Source organism: Poeciliopsis prolifica, unplaced genomic scaffold, assembly GCF_027474105.1.
Source record: "Poeciliopsis prolifica strain line A6 unplaced genomic scaffold, Auburn_PproV2 SCAFFOLD128, whole genome shotgun sequence".
Taxonomy (NCBI): Eukaryota; Metazoa; Chordata; class Actinopteri; order Cyprinodontiformes; family Poeciliidae; genus Poeciliopsis; species Poeciliopsis prolifica.
The window spans coordinates 203,108-220,796 of NW_026562503.1; positions in this window are offsets into that span (position 1 = coordinate 203,108).

A 17,689-nucleotide genomic window follows, 5' to 3' on the forward strand; every position below is an offset into this window, starting at 1 on the left:
ATGTACTGAGACTTTAAATCTGCTGGATCAACCTGCTGGTTCTGGTTCTGGTTCTGGTTCTGGTTCTGGTTCTGGTTCTGGTTCTGGTTCTGGTTCTGGTTCTGGTTCTGCATCCAGAACAGAGTAAAGAGGAGAAACAACATTCAGCTTCTATGCAGCAAAGATCTGGAACAAAAGTCCAGAAAACTGTGAAACAGAATCAGTTTCACTTCAGACTAAAAATCTTCCTGGTTTTGAAACATCAATAAAATATTGATAAACATATTTGACTTTGTATTGATGATAAACTCATCAGAAAGTTTAATATACTGCTGTAAAATCTTTTATGATATTTTTGTGATGTGAAGCTTTGAAATATGTTGTAATAATAAACATGATTAACGGAAAGAACTTCTGCTATATTCAGGTTTTAAATATTAATCTGGATTCTTTAGTTGGATTTTATTTTTCTAATCAATCAATCTGATCAACATGTCCAACTTTTTCTCCTCAGTCAATAAACTCCAATAAATACATTTAATCATTTAAACTTCAGGGTTCAGATCTCAGCGTTTCCTCCTGGTTCTTTTCTTTTCAGACTCAAAGTCACTGAATAAATATTTACATGTAAATTAGAAACATAAATCTTTATCATTATTATGTTTTGTTGATGAAATGTCTGAAATAAATTATCAAAATAAAAAACATAAAAAAAATCTGCTCTGGTTCAAATCAGACCTGAAATCAAACTAACTGGACCGACCCCGGTTCTGACCCAAAGCATCAGAACCAGAACCAACTGATTAACTTTAGAGGTTGAATTAAACTAAAACATTTTATTCAGATTTACTTCTTTAGTTTTAGTCTGCTCTCTGACCTGTTAGACTGATGAACACTGCTACTTTAACTAGGCCAGTTCAGCACTAAGAGCCAAATTCAGATCATCATCACTATAAAGAGACACAGATCATTTAGCTTTAGCATGTAGCTGATCTTTTCTTAGCCCTGAGGTTTCAGTGGGAAACCCGACAGTCATAATGTTTTATAAATGTCTCAAGTTCAGTTTGTTCTGTTACGTGAATCTTCTCTTTATAAAAACAGAACAACGTTTAATCTGGATTAAATTGAGTAAAAACTCATTTAGACAAACTGGAAATGTGGACATGTCTCCTGAGGGACACGTTAGAGACAGACTGGCAGTTTAGTCCAGTGGATTATACTAGATTAATATTTCAGATTACTGCAGTGACATCAAGTGTTTTAATACTTTACACTTTAAACATTATTTTGGTGTAAAACTGGACCCACACAGAAAACTGGTCTGACCCGGAAGAGCCCATAGCTGGTTCTTCCCTCTGACCCACATGGTGTAACGATGACCTTTAGAGGTCATTTAACTAAGTTTCAATGAGATCTTTAATTCTGAGAGAGAAAAGTAAAAACCAATCAACTCCCTCTCTGAACTGCAGCCATAAATATGAAAATAAAAACAATATTAAACCAGCTGCTGCACAAGCATCAGCTGTTCATGGCAAAAAATATATATAAAAAAGGGAAATTATAATAAAAGTGTTGATAAAAACCCACAATGACAGACAAAACTGTAAAATAATCACAAACAATAATAAACAATATATGCTAGAGACCTGAACATGAACATCATCCATAGAGAAAACAAACATAAACTTTCCTCTGATTGACCTCTAGTGACCCTCAGGGCTCTCAGGTTTACCCATAATACCTCACGCTTTCTAATGTCAATGCAATGCAACTTTCTACCAGCAGATGGTGCATTTTAGCAGGATTTAACCTGAACAAATTGAACTGTTACATCCAGGAGACACTAAATGTACGGAGGCCCCGAGGGGTCATGGGACTTTGTTCTTCTGTTGCGTTTCCTCGCAGTTCTGAACTGATCAGTTATGCATCATAACTGATCACTGTGAGCCTTTATTACTGTACTTTCTTATATTAAACCTCATATTCTCTGTAGGGTAACATGGATATTAATATCTATTTGTGAAATATCTTTTTCTGTAAGATAGAAAGGCACCAAAAACCCAAGATATCAACAGAAACGTTCCATAAGTAGGAAATAAATAAAAATCCATCATAATGTGGATTATTTCAGATTTATTATGGTGGGATTATTAGTCATCTGATAGTTTTAATCGTGTTTCTGTTCTAATCTGATGGTTTAAAGAGCCGTTTTCACTGCAGCTCCGTCTGAAACATGCAGTGAATAAATCCATTTTAATCAGACTTAATGATAACAAACACGTTTTATTATTATAAAACACCACAAACTAAAGTTAGAGGGTTGAAAATGAATTTATTTACTGCATGTTTATGATGGAACTGAATATAAAAGCAGCTCTTTAAACCACTCAGACTAGAACACAACAAACACAATAAAAACTATCAGCTGACTAATAAACCTGCCATAATAACTCAGAAATAATCCAAATTAGGACGTATTTTTATTTATTTCCTACTTATGGAACGTTTCTGTTGACATCAGGTTTTTGGTGCCTTTTTATCCTAAAGAAAAAGATATAAAACTTCAGATATTTCACAATGAGATATTAACATTCATGGATTGTATTAAAGCAGAAAGTAAGAAGAGGTTACAGTTTTCAATTATGCCACAAAAGTGATCAGTAAATTGTCCCCTACAGGCCTCCGTAGAAAGGCGACCCCTGCAGGCAAAAACAACTAATAAAAATAACTGAATAAAATCAAATTCACAAACTCTCAATATAAAATTAATTACAAATATTATTTATAATTGTTACAATGGCTCAATGAATGACGGCCCACATGGCCCAGTGCTGGCTCACCAGATGTGGCCCAGGATGTGCGTCCAGAACCGGGCCAGCTGTGGACCAGCTGAGGACACCGACTGGTCCAGGTACCATTTCACCATGATAGGCCCGGTTCCGGTTCTGGAATAATGTCAATAAATGATGGGCCACTGCTGACCCGTCATTTATTGACCCGTCATTTATTGAGGCATCAGATGGAAAATGGCTTTTTTTTTTATCCCAGACAACTTAATGTTTGTAATATCAATAAAAACACAATGTTTATCAACATAATTATTTATTATATAATTCTAATTTCAAACACAACATAAATATTGAAGAATCTGTTTCCATGTCCATCCTGCTCAGGTTGTCATGGCAGCTGGTCAGGACATCCAGCTGCCATGCTCAGCATGCCTCTCTGAGCTTCAATAAAGAGAATAAATAAACCTATTGATCAGTATCAGTTTCAACCTGAAGAATGTGAAACATCTGGAATCAATCTGGCCAACAGCTAACGGCTCAATGCTAACGGCTCAATGCTAATGGCTCAATGCTAAGGGCTCAATGCTAACGACTCAATGCTAATGGCTCAATGCTAACGGCCCAATTCTAACGGCTCAATGCTAACGGCTCAATTCTAATGGCTCAATGCTAACGGCTCAATGCTAACGACTCAATGCTAACGGCTCAATGCTAATGGCTCAATGCTAATGGCTCAATGCTAATGGCTCAATTCTAATGGCTCAATTCTAATGGCTCAATGCTAACCGCTCAATGCTAACGGCTCAATTCTAATGGCTCAATGCTAACGGCTCAATGCTAACGACTCAATGCTAACGGCTCAATGCTAGTGACTCAATGCTAACGGCCCAATGCTAACGGTTCAATTCTAATGGCTCAATGCTAACGACTTAATGTTAACAGCTCAATGCTAACGACTCAATGTTAACAGCTCAATGCTAATGGCTCAATTCTAACGGCTCAATGCTAACGACTCAATGTTAACAGCTCAGTGCTAATGGCTCAATTCTAACGGCTCAATGCTAACGACTCAATGTTAACAGCTCAATGCTAATGGCTCAATTCTAACGGCTCAATGCTAACCACTCAATGTTAAGGGCTCAGTGCTAATGGCTCAATTCTAACGGCTCAATGTTAACGGCTCAATGCTAACGACTCAATGTTATCAGCTCAATGCTAATGGCTCAATGCTAACGGCTCAATGCTAAGGACTCAATGTTAACAGCTCAATGCTAACGGCTCAATTCTAACGGCTCAATGCTAACAACTCAATGTTAACGGCTCAGTGCTAACGGCTCAATTCTAACGGCTCAATGTTAACGGCTCAATGCTAACGGCTCAATTCTAACGGCTCAATGCTAACGGCTCAATGCTAACGGCTCAATTCTAACGGCTCAATGTTAACGGCTCAATGCTAACGGCTCAATTCTAACGGCTCAATGTTAACGGCTCAATGCTAACGGCTCAATTCTAACGGCTCAATGTTAACGGCTCAATGTTAACGGCTCAATGCTAACGGCTCAATGCTAACGACTCAATGCTAACGGCTCAATGCTAATGGCTCAATGCTAATGGCTCAATGCTAATGGCTCAATTCTAATGGCTCAATGCTAACAGCTCAATGCTAATGGCTTAATGCTAACTAATATTATGCACACTAACAGTTAAACATTATATTTTATAAGCTTTAGCAATACAACAGCAGCCAAACAATGTCAGTTAAAACATTTAATTGGTAGAAAAAATATTAATAATTAACTAAACTACAAATTGTGCCATAAAATCAAGTTAGCTAAAATTTCCAACAGCTCAATAAACTGAATAATTAATTTAGTCTAAAAACAAACCAAAGAAGATAAAAATGAAAACATTCAGATTGAGTTCAGTTCGACCTTCAACCAGAAGCTAACAGCTAACAGCTAACAGCTATGAGTCTGTTACTATGGAGACGGAGCTGAAGCCTGCAGTTTGTCACATTCACCACCAGGAGGAGACAGAGAGCATTTCCATTTCATATATTCTCATATTTAGACATGAGAATTATTAAGAACTAAAGCAACAAAAATCATTTTACATTCAATAAACTTTTATGAAATTTAGATTCACAAAATAACGGCTGGAGCAACAAGTCAATAATATTATATTGATTATGTTTCTAATAAATCTTGATTTAAGAAGTGATTTCCTAAAATGATTTGTAATCTCTGATGGAGATATGATTTAATTTAACCTGCAAATGTTAACATGATGTTTATTATATTGATAAACCTGCCATGATGAAATCACCTGTAATCATAGAAATGTTTCTAAAGATTTTCACTACATCATTATTTCTCTAACTGCTCAGTATCTGGTCCAGGTGTTCCTGCCTCAGGTGAACCAGCACTACCAGTTCTGGTTCCAGTTTGGTTCACATCCAGTTTGGTACCAGAGGTTTCTAGATCCGGACCGGTTCTGTAGATCTGGACCGGTTCTGTCTGCTGTCAGTGGGAACAGCAGACAGAACCAGTCTGTTAAAAACTTTATGGATTCAGTTCTGCTTATCAGTCCTAAGGATCCATTTCATATAAATATTCAAGCATTGATTATATATTTTCAATATGATGCACTAAATTAACCTAACTGAAAGCCTAAACACAGAATGTCTGACACATTAATAAATACTGTAATTAATTTAAACTCACTCTGTTTCTTTCCAGTTTTCTAATTTTATTAGGCCCGAGCAGCTAAGCGCTGCGAAGGCCTATTGTTTTCCTATTGTTTATTATTATTATTATTAGGCCCGAGCAGCTAAGCGCTGCGAAGGCCTATTGTATCTGTACTGTTTATTATTATTATTAGGCCCGAGCAGCTAAGCGCTGCGAAGGCCTATTGTATCTGTACTGTTTATTATTATTATTATTATTAGGCCCGAGCAGCTAAGCGCTGCGAAGGCCTATTGTTTTCCTATTGTTTATTATTATTATTATTATTATGATTCTCCCTCCAAATGAATTGGCTTTTTGGGGGCTTTATCATATTCAAAAACTCACCAAACTTGGCGGAGGCCTTAAGCCTGTTTAAAATTTAGGTATTTTAAAGTCATCGCAAAAATTCCACAAGAAATGGCTCAATAGCGCCACCTAGAAATTTTCAAAGGACCCTTTGCTATTCACTTACTTCATTGTAGAGACATGAAATTTGGTACACTTGTAGAGCTCCCCAAGATGCTCAAAATTTACAATTAATGTCATAGTGCAAGTATCACAGGAAGTCGGCCATTTTGGATTGAAGGTCCAATTTTGAGCCCATTTTGCCGTTTACAGCCTCCGTATTTGATCGAACTCCTCCTAGGGATTTCCATTGATCGGCTTCAAACTCGGTCAGTCTGTTCATAAGGCATGTCTCATCTAAAGTTATCAAAACTGTGAGTTTTTGAGTATGCTGAAGGGGGGTTAGCAGGGGTCAAAGTTCACCTACTCGCCATAAAAAAATAAACTGCTATATCTCCTACACAGAAACTCACAGAGGCACCAAAGTTACTGTGATTGATCATCATCGGGTGTCCTACAATACCCTATGGTCGAATGATGACATCAATTAGGCCACGCCCCATGATAACAGGAAGTGTAATGTTTTACTGTGGACGGTCGCTATCTGACCCCTTTCACCTCATCAACATGAAACTGTGCCCAGACACAGAAGACATGTTGGTGTATTGATGATTCCAACCCGAACAGATTCGATGGAGCAGGTGGGCGTGGCGGCGTGGCGAAGTTACCTGTAACGCCATCGCCATACGTTTGGCTCTCAATTCCACGTTTTCGGGCCCAGCTGCTCCAAACTCACAAGGATGGACAGTCATCAACTCCCCGACAGGAATCCATCACAATATTTGTGGGGTGTGGCCTAATTTCTCTATAGCGCCCCCTAGAAAACTTTAAATTATCAGCCCCAAGCCATGCTTTAACCTACAATTACGAAACGTTGTACACATGTGTACCTTGTCAGGACTTACAAAAAAGTCTCTTGGAGCCATGGTCTAAACCCCACAGGAAGTCGGCCATTTTAGATTGAAGTTCAGATTTTGACCCCATTTTTGCCATTTACAGCCTTGGTATTTGATCGAACTCCTCCTAGGGATTTCGATTGATCGGCTTCAAACTCGGTCAGTCTGTTCATAAGGCATGTCCCATCTAAAGTTATCAAAACGGTGAGTTTTTGAGAATGCTGAAGGGGGATTAGCAGGGGTCAAAGTTCACCTACACGCCATAAAAACATAAACTGCTATATTTCCTACACACAAACTCACAGAGGCACTAAAGTTACTGTGATTGATCATCATCGGCTGCCCTACAATACCCTATGGTCGAATGATGACATCACTTAGGCCACACCCCTGAGAACAGGAAGTGTAATGTTTTACTGTCAATGGTCGCTATCTGACCCCTTTCACCTCATCAACATGAAACTGTGCTGAGACACAGGAGACATGATGGTGTATTGAGGATTCCAACCCCGACCAGCTTCGAAGGAGTAGCTGGGCGTGGCGCCGTGGCGAAGTGACCTGTAACGCCATCGCCATACGTTTGGCTCTCAATTCCACATTTTTGGGCACAGCTGCTCCAAACTCACAAGGATGGATCTTCATCCACTCCCCGACAGGAATCCATCACAATATTTGTAGGGTGTGGCCTAATTTCTCTATAGCGCCCCCTAGAAAATTTTAAATGATCAGCCCCAAGCCATGCTTTAACCTACAATTACGAAACTTTGTACACATGTGTACCATGTCAGGACTTACAAAAAAGTCTCTTGGAGCCATGGTCTAAACCCCAGAGGAAGTCGGCCATTTTAGATTGAAGTTCAGATTTTGATCCCATTTTTGGCGTTTATAAACCATTTCAGTAATTCGCCACTTGGGGTCAGTATTGCTCCACAAATGAAACAGCAGATAAACAGGATGAAGAACAATATCAGTATTTCGCCAGTAGGTGTCAGTGTTCCTCCACCAATGACAAACAGATCCACGGGCGGATGGGCGCGAAAACTTTGTGAGAGCGTTGCCATGAAATTTCTAAAAGGATAGAAATGTCTCAGATAATTTTTGTTGAATTAAATCATGCAGTAAATGTAGCGTTTTCTTACTTCTTCCAAACCATTTCAGTAATTCGCCACTCTGAGTAAGTATTACTCCAACAATGAAATAGAGTGCTTTAGAAACACAGCTGAAAATGATGAAAAATGACGAACTGCAGTACTTCGCCATGTGCATACGATCGGCTGTAAATGACACGTGGATCATCCGACTGACGCCAAATTGGATACGTATGACCTTTGTTGACCTCTAAAAAGAACAACAGCATTGAAATAGATTTTGACTCCACTGCGCGTCCTACATTAATCCGCCAGCTATATTTCCTCGCTAAACCAATGAATCTGCACCACATTTTTGCATCGTCAAGGAGCGACTCCGAACGCATCAGTGCGTACCGCCTGGTGGACGGGCGCGGAAACTGCGCAACAACTTCTGTCTTAGCACGTGGCCAGCGTTTATGGAAACTGAGCAACAGCTTCTGCGGTGCGGGCGGAGGAGCTGAAAACTGCGTGAGAGCTTCTGTGGTGGCTGGCGTGAGGCGGCGGTTGCTCGTACCCGCGGTGGACAATAGGCCGGAGCGGCGCTTGGCTGCGAGGGCCGTTCGAGGCTGCTTGCAGCTTTAATTATTATTATTATTTTTCTTCCCACCTCTTTGGGGGCTTTTTGGGGGCCTTATCATATTGGAAAACTCACCAAACTTGGCGGAGGCCTTAAGCCTGTTTAAAAATTTTGATTTTTAAGGTCATCACAAAAATCCCACAAGAAATGGCTCAATAGCGCCACCTAGAAATTTTCAAAGGACCCTTTGCTATTCACTTACTTTATCCTAGAGACATGAAATTTGGTACACTTGTAGAGCTCCCCAGGACGCTCAAAATTTACAATTAATGTCATAGTGCAAGTATCACAGAAAGTCGGCCATTTTGGATTGAAGGTCCAATTTTGAGGCCATTTTGGCCGTTTACAGCCTCCGTATTTGATCGAACTCCTCCTAGGGATTTCGATTGATCGGCTTCAAACTCGGTCAGTCTGTTCATAAGGCATGTCCATCTAAAGTTATCAAAACTGTGAGTTTTTGAGTATGCTGAAGGGGGGTTAGCAGGGGTCAAAGTTCACCTACTCGCCATAAAAACATAAACTGCTATATCTCCTACACAGAAACTCACAGAGGAACCAGAGTTACTGTGATTAATCATCATTGGCTGCCCTACAATACCCTATGGTCGAATGATGACATAACTTAGACCACGCCCCCTGAGAACAGGAAGTGTCATGTTTACTGAGAATGGTCCCTATCTGATCCCTTTGACCTCATCAACATGAAACTGTGCCCAGACACAGAGAACATGTTGGTGTGTTGAGGATTCCAACCCCGACCAGCTTTGATGGAGCAGGTGGGCGTGGCGGCGTGGCGAAGTGACCTGTAACGCCATCGCCATACGTTTGGCTCTCAATTCCACATTTTCAGGCCCAGCTGCTCCAAACTCACAAGGATGGTCCCTCATCTACTCCCTACAGGAATCCATCACAATATTAGGTGGGCGTGGCCTAATTTTTCTATAGCGCCCCCTACAAAATTTTAAATGATCAGCCCCAAGCCATGCTTTTACCTACAATTACGAAACTTTGTACACATTTGTATCATGTCAGGACTTAAAAGAAAGTCTCTTGGAGCCATGGTCTAAACCCCACAAGAAGTCGGCCATTTTGGATTGAAGTTCAGATTTTGACCCCATTTTTGCCATTTACAGCCTTCCTATTTGATCGAACTCTCCTAGGGATTTCAATTGATCGGCTTCAAACTCGGTCAGTCTGCTCATAAGGCATGTCCCATCTAAAGTTATCAAAACGGTGAGTATTTGAGAATGCTGAAAGGGGGGTTAGCAGGGGTCAAAGTTCACCTAATCGCCGTAAAAAAATAAACTGCTATATCTCCTACACAGAAACTCACAGAGGCACCAAAGTTTCTGTGATTGATCATCATCGGGTGTCCTACAATACCCTATGGTCGAATGATGACATCACTTAGGCCACGCCCCATGAGAACAGGAAGTGTCATGTTTTACTCTGAACGGTCGCTATCTGACCCCTTTGACCTCATCAACATGAAACTGTGCCCAGACACAGAAGACATGTTGGTGTGTTGAGGATTCCAACCCCGACCAGCTACGATGGAGCAGGTGGGCGTGGCGGCGTGGCGAAGTGACCTGTAACGCCATCGCCATACGTTTGGCTCTCAATTCCACATTTTCGGACCCAGCTGCTCCAAACTCACAAGGATAGATCCTCATCCACTCGCCGACAGGAATCCATCACAATATTTGGTGGGCGTGGCCTAATTTCTCTATAGCGCCCCCTAGAAAATTTTAAATGATCAGCCCCAAGCCATGCTTTGACCTACAATTACGAAACTTTGTACACATTTGTATCATGTCAGGACTTAAAAGAAAGTCTCTTGGAGCCATGGTCTAAACCCCACAGGAAGTCGGCCATTTTGGATTGAAGTTCAGATTTTGACCCCATTTTGCCGTTTACAGCCTTCCTATTTGATCGAACTCCTCCTAGAGATTTCGATTGATCGGCTTCAAACTCGGTCAGTCTGCTCATAAGGCATGTCCCATCTAAAGTTATCTAAACGGTGAGTTTTTGAGAATGCTGAAGGGGGGTTAGCAGGGGTCAAAGTTCACCTACTCGCCGTAAAAAATAAACTGCTATATCTCCTACACAGAAACTCACAGAGGCACCAAAGTTTCTGGAATTGATCATCATCGGGTGTCCTACAATACCCTATGGTGGAATGATGACATCACTTAGGCCACGCCCCCTGAGAAAAGGAAGTGTCATGTTTTACTCTGAACGGTCGCTATCTGACCCCTTTGACCTCATCAACATGAAACTGTGCACAGACACAGAAGACATGTTGGTGTGTTGAGGATTCCAACCCCGACCAGCTTCGATTGAGCAGCTGGGCGTGGCGGCGTGGCGAAGTGACCTGTAACGCCATCGCCATACGTTTGGCTCTCAATTCACATTTTTGGCCACAGCTGCTCCAAACTCACAAGGATGGATCTTCATCCACTCCCCGACAGGAATCCATCACAATATTTGTAGGGTGTGGCCTAATTTATCTATAGCGCCCCCTAGAAAATTTTAAAAGATCAGCCCCAAGCCATGCTTTAACCTACAATTACGAAACTTTGTACTCGTGTGTACCATGTCAGGACTTACAAAAAAGTCTCTTGGAGCCATGGTCTAAACCCCAGAGGAAGTCGGCCATTTTAGATTGAAGTTCAGATTTTGATCCCATTTTTGCCGTTTATAACCATTTCAGTAATTCGCCACTTGGGGTCAGTATTGCTCCACATATGAAACAGCAGATAAACAGGATGAAGAACAATATCAGTATTTCGCCAGTAGGTGTCAGTGTTCCTCCACCAATGACACAGATCCACGGGCGGATGGGCGTGAAAACTTTGTGAGAGCGTTGCCATGACATTTCTAAAAGGATAGAAATGTATCAGATAATTTTTTGTTGAATTAAATCATGCAGTAAATGTAGCGTTTTTTACTTCTTACAAACCATTTCAGTAATTCGCCACTCTGAGTAAGTATTACTCCAACAATGAAATAGAGTGCTTTAGAAACACAGCTGAAAATGATGAAAAATGACGAACAGTAGTACTTCGCCATGTGCATATGATCGGCTGTAAATGACATGTGGATCATCCGACTGACGACAAATTGGATACGTATGACCTTTGTTGACCTCTAAAGAGAACAACAGCATTGAAATATATTTTGACTCCACTGCGCGTCCTACATTAATCCGCCAGCTATATTTCCTCGCTAAACCAATGAATCTGCACCACATTTTTGCATCGTCAAGGAGCGCTCCGAACGCATCATCGTACCGCCTGGTGGACGGGCGCGGAAACTGCGCAACAACTTCTGTGTTAGCAGGTGGCCAGCGTTGATGGAAACTGAGCAACAGCTTCCGCGATGCGGGCGGAAGAGCTGAAAACTGCGTGAGAGCTTCTGTGGTGGCTGGCGTGAGGCGCCGGTTGCTAGTACCCGCGGTGGCAATAGGCCGGAGCGGCGCTTGGCTGCGAGGGCCGTTCGAGGCTGCTTGCAGCTTTAATTAGGCCCGAGCAGCTAAGCGCTGCGAAGGCCTATTGTTTCTGTACTGTTTCTTATTATTATTATTATTATTATTATTATTATTACGATTCTCCCTCCAAATGAATTGGCTTTTTGGGGGCTTTATCATATTCAAAACTCACCAAACTTGGTGGAGGCCTTAAGCCTGTTTAAAATTTACGTATTTTAAAGTCGTCGCAAAAATTCCACAAGAAATGGCTCAATAGCGCCACCTAGAAATTTTCAAAGGACCCTTTGCTATTCACTTACTTCATCGTAGAGACATGAAATTTGGTACACTTGTAGAGCTCCCCAAGATACTCAAAATTTACAATTAATGTCATAGTGCAAGTATCACAGGAAGTCAGCCATTTTGGATTGAAGGTCAAATTTTCACCCCATTTTTGCCGTTTACAGCCTTCGTATTTGATCGAATCCTCCTAGGGATTTTGATTGATCGGCTTCAAACTCGGTCAGTCTGTTCATAAGGCATGTCCCATCTAAAGTTATCAAAACTGTGAGTTTTTGAGTATGCTGAAGGGGGGTTAGCAGGGGTCAAAGTTCACCTACTCGCCATAAAAAAATAAACTGCTATATCTCCTACACAGAAATGCACAGAGGCACCAAAGTTACTGTGATTGATCATCATCGGCTGCCCTACAATACCCTATGGTCGAATGATGACATCACTTAGGCCACGACCCCTGAGAACAGGAAGTGTAATGTTTTACTGTGGACGGTCGCTATCTGACCCCTTTGACCTCATCAACATGAAACTGTGCCCAGACACAGAAAACATGTTGGTGTATTGAGGATTCCACCCCCGACCAGCTTCGATGGAGCAGGTGGGCGTGGCGGCGTGGCGAAGTGACCTGTAACGCCATCGCCATACGTTTTGGCTCTCAATTCCACATTTTTGGCCCAGCTGCTCCAATTTCACAAAGATGGACCCTCATCTACTCCCCGACAGGAATCCATCACAATATTTTGTGGGTGTGGCCTAATTTCTCTATAGCGCCCCCTAGAACACTTTAAATGATCAGCCCCAAGCCATGCTTTAACCTACAATTACGAAACTTCGTACACGTGTGTACCTTGTCAGGACTTACAAAAAAGTCTCTTGGAGCCATTGTCTAAACCCCACAGGAAGTCAGCCATTTTGGATTGAAGTTTGGATTTGACCCATTTTTGCCGTTTACAGCCTTCCTATTTGATCGAACTCCTCCTAGGGATTTTGATTGATCGGCTTCAAACTCCGTCAGTCTGTTCATAAGGCATGTCCCATCTAAAGTTATCAAAACGGTGAGTTTTTGAGAATGCTGAAGGGGGGTTAGCAGGGGTCAAAGTTCACCTACTCCCCATAAAAAATAAACTGCTATATCTCCTACACAGAAACTCACAGAGGAACCAAAGTTTGAGTGATTGATCATCATCGGGTCTCCTAGAATACCCTATGGTCGAATGATGACATCACTTAGGCCACGCCCCCTGAGAACAGGAAGTGTAATGTTTTACTGTGAACGTTCGCTATCTGACCCTGTTGACCTCATCAACATGAAACTGTGCCCAGACACAGAAGACATGTTGGTGTATTGAGGATTCCAACCCCGACCAGCTACGATAGAGCAGGTGGGCATGGCGGCGTGGCGAAGTTACCTGTAACGCCATCGCCATACGTTTGGCTCTCATTACCACATTTTCGGGCTCAGCTGCTGCAAACTCACAAGGATGAATATTTATCCACTCCCCGACTAGAATCCATCACAATATTTGTAGGGCGTGGCCTAATTTCTCTATACCGCCCCCTAGAAAACAGCAGCCCATAGGTTATGTTGTTATTAATTATTTAAATATACATTATTATAACTTTTATATATATATAAGTTTATTTTGTGGGTTAAAGTACAAACATTCATTCATTTTTGCTAGAAATAATACAAACAAAGTGATTCAGCAAAACGTATGACACAGCGAAGTAAGAACACACTGGGGTCAGTGTTGATGGAGTACGACTGGCACCTTGTGGCGATATACTGGTACTGCTAGTGCAATACCAGTATTGCCCCAGCAGGAGGCAGTGGTACTCCATCAATGAGAAAACAGATCGACGCTACGTAATAACAGTCAGCCGGCGACAGCTGGAGCTGCCAAGTTTTCCTGAACATTTTGCCTGCTTTTAGGAGCCACAGAACTGGACTACGCTCAACATTTGCTTGGATTTTGGAGTTGCAAATCCGAACCACACTTTGAGCAAGAAGGCTCTGTTGGACCGGAGTTGGAGAAGTTTAAACTGAGCAACAGCTTCCGCGGTGCGGGCAGAGGCGCTGAAAACTGCGTGAGAGCTTCTGTGGTGGCTGGCGTGAGGCGGCGGTTGCTCGTACCCCCCGGTGGCAATAGGCCGGAGCGGCGCTTGGCTGCGAGGGCCGTTCGAGGCTGCTTGCAGCTTTAATTATTATTATTATTATTATTATTATTCTTCCACCCAAATGAATTGGCTTTTGAGGGCTTTATCATATTCAAAAACTCACCAAACTTGGCGGACGCGTAAAGGGAGTTTCAAAATTTTGTATTTTAAGGTCATTGCAAAATCCCATAAGAAATGACTCAATAGCGCCACCTAGAAATTTTCAAAGGACCCTTTGCTATTCACTTACTTTATCCTAGAGACATGAAATTTGGTACTCTTCTAGAGCTCCCCAGGACGCTCAAAATTTACAATTAATGTCATAGTGCAAGTATCACAGGAAGTCGGCCATTTTGGATTGAAGGTCCAATTTTGAGGCCATTTTTGCCGTTTACAGCCTTCGTATTTGATCGAACTCCTCCTAGGGATTTCGATTGATCGGCTTCAAATTCGGTCAGTCTGTTCATAAGGCATGTCCCATCTAAAGTTATCAAAACTGTGAGTTTTTGAGTATGCTGAAGGGGGTTTAGCAGGGGTCAAAGTTCACCTACTCGCCATAAAAACATAAACTGTTATATCTCCTACACAGAAACTCACAGAGGCACCAGAGTTACTGTGATTAATCATCATTGGCTGCCCTACAATACCCTGTGGTCGAATGATGACATCACTTAGACCACGCCCCCTGAGAACAGGAAGTGTCATGTTTTACTGAGAAAGGTCGCTATCTGACCCCTTTGACCTCATCAACATGAAACTGTGCCAAGACACAGAGAACATGTTGGTGTGTTGACGATTCCAACCCCGACCAGCTTTGATGGAGCAGATGGGCGTGGCGGCGTGGCGAAGTGACCTGTAACGCCATCGCCATACGTTTGGCTCTCAATTCCACATTTTCAGGCCCAGCTGCTCCAAACTCACAAGGATGGTCCCTCATCTACTCCCCTACAGGAATCCATCACAATATTTGGTGGGCGTGGCCTAATTTTTCTATAGCGCCCCCTAGAAAACTTTAAATGATCAGCCCCAAGCCATGCTTTAACCTACAATTACGAAACTTTGTACACATTTGTATCATGTCAGGACTTAAAAGAAAGTCTCTTGGAGCCATGGTCTAAACCCCACAGGAAGTCAGCCATTTTGGATTGAAGTTCAGATTTTGACCCCATTTTTGCCGTTTACAGCCTTCCTATTTGATAGAACTCCTCCTAGAGATTTCGATTGATCGGCTTCAAACTCGGTCAGTCTGTTTATAAGGCATGTCCCATCTAAAGTTATCAAAACGGTGAGTTTTTGAGAATGCTGAAGGGGGGTTAGCAGGGGTCAAAGTTCACCTACTCGCCGTAAAAAAATAAACTGCTATATCTCCTACACAGAAACTCACAGAGGCACCAAAGTTTCTGGGATTGATCATCATCGGGTGTCCTACAATACCCTATGGTCAAATGATGACATCACTTAGGCCACGCCCCCTGAGAACAGGAAGTGTAATGTTTTACTGTCAATGGTCGCTATCTGACCCCTTTGACCTCATCAACATGAAACTGTGCCCAGACACAGAAGACATGTTGGTGTGTTAAGGATTCCAACCCCGACCAGCTTCAATGGAGCAGCTGGGCGTGGCGGCGTGGCGAAGTTACCTGTAACGCCATCGCCATACGTTTGGCTCTCAATTCCACATTTTTGGGCACAGCTGCTCCAAACTCACAAGGATGGATCTTCGTCCACTCCTCTACAGGAATGCATCACAATATTTGTAGGGTGTGGCCTAATTTCTCTATAGCGCCCCCTAGAACATTTTAAATGATCAGCCCCAAGCCATGCTTTAACCTACAATTACGAAACTTTGTACACGTGTGTACCATGTCAGGACTTACAAAAAAGTCTCTTGGAGCCATGGTCTAAACCCCAGAGGAAGTCGGCCATTTTAGATTGAAGTTCAGATTTTGATCCCATTTTGGCGTTTATAAACCATTTCAGTAATTCGCCACTTGGGGTCAGTATTGCTCCACAAATGAAACAGCAGATAAACAGGATGAAGAACAATATCAGTATTTCGCCAGTAGGTGTCAGTGTTCCTCCACCAATGACAAACAGATCCACGGGCGGATGGGCGTGAAAACTTTGTGAGAGTGTTACCATGTCATTTCTAAAAGGATAGAAATGTCTCAGATAATTTTTGTTGAATTAAATCATGCAGTAAATGTAGCGTTTTCTTACTTCTTACAAACCATTTCGGTAATTCGCCACTCTAAATATTACTCCAACTATGAAATAGAGTGCTTTAGAAACACAGCTGAAAATGATGAAAAATGACGAACTGTAGTACTTCGCCATGTGCATATGATCGGCTGTAAATGACACGTGGATCATCCGACTGACGCCAAATTGGATACGTATGACCTTTGTTGACCTCTAAAGAGAACAACAGCATTGAAATATATTTTGACTACACTGCGCGTCCTACATTAATCCGCCAGCCATATTTCCTCGCTAAACCAATGAATCTGCACCACATTTTTTGAATCGTCAAGGAGCGCCTCCGAACGCATCAGTGCGTACCGCCTGGTGGACGGGCGCGGAAACTGCGCAACAACTTCTGTGTTAGCACGTGTTCAGCGTTGATGGAAACTGAGCAACAGCTTCCGCGGTGCGGGCGGAGGAGCTGAAAACTGCGTGAGAGCTTCTGTGGTGGCTGGCGTGAGGCGGCGGTTGCTCGTACCCCGCGGTGGCAATAGGCCGGAGCGGCGCTTGGCTGCGAGGGCCGTTCGAGGCTGCTTGCAGCTTTAATTATTATTATTATTCTTCCACCCAAATGAATTGGCTTTTTGGGGCTTTATCATATTCAAAAACTCACCAAACTTGGCGGAGGCCTTAAGCCTGTTTAAAATTTACGTATTTTAAAGTCGTAGCAAAAATTGCAACAGAAATGTCTCTACGGCGCCACCTAGAAATTGGAAAAACACCCTTTTTACCCTCTGCTATTCACTTACTTTATCGTAGACACATGAAATTTGGTACACTTGTAGAACTCCCCAAGACGCTCAAAATTTACAATTAATGTCATAGTGCAAGTATCACAGGAAGTCAGCCATTTTTGATTGAAGTTCCCATTTTGACCCCATTTTTGCCGATTTTTGCCGTTTACAGCCTTTGTATTTGATCTATCTCCTCCTAGGGATTTTGATTGATCGACTTCAAACTCGGTCAGTCTGTTCATAAGGCATGTCCCATCTAAAGTTATCTAAACGGTGAGTTTTTGAG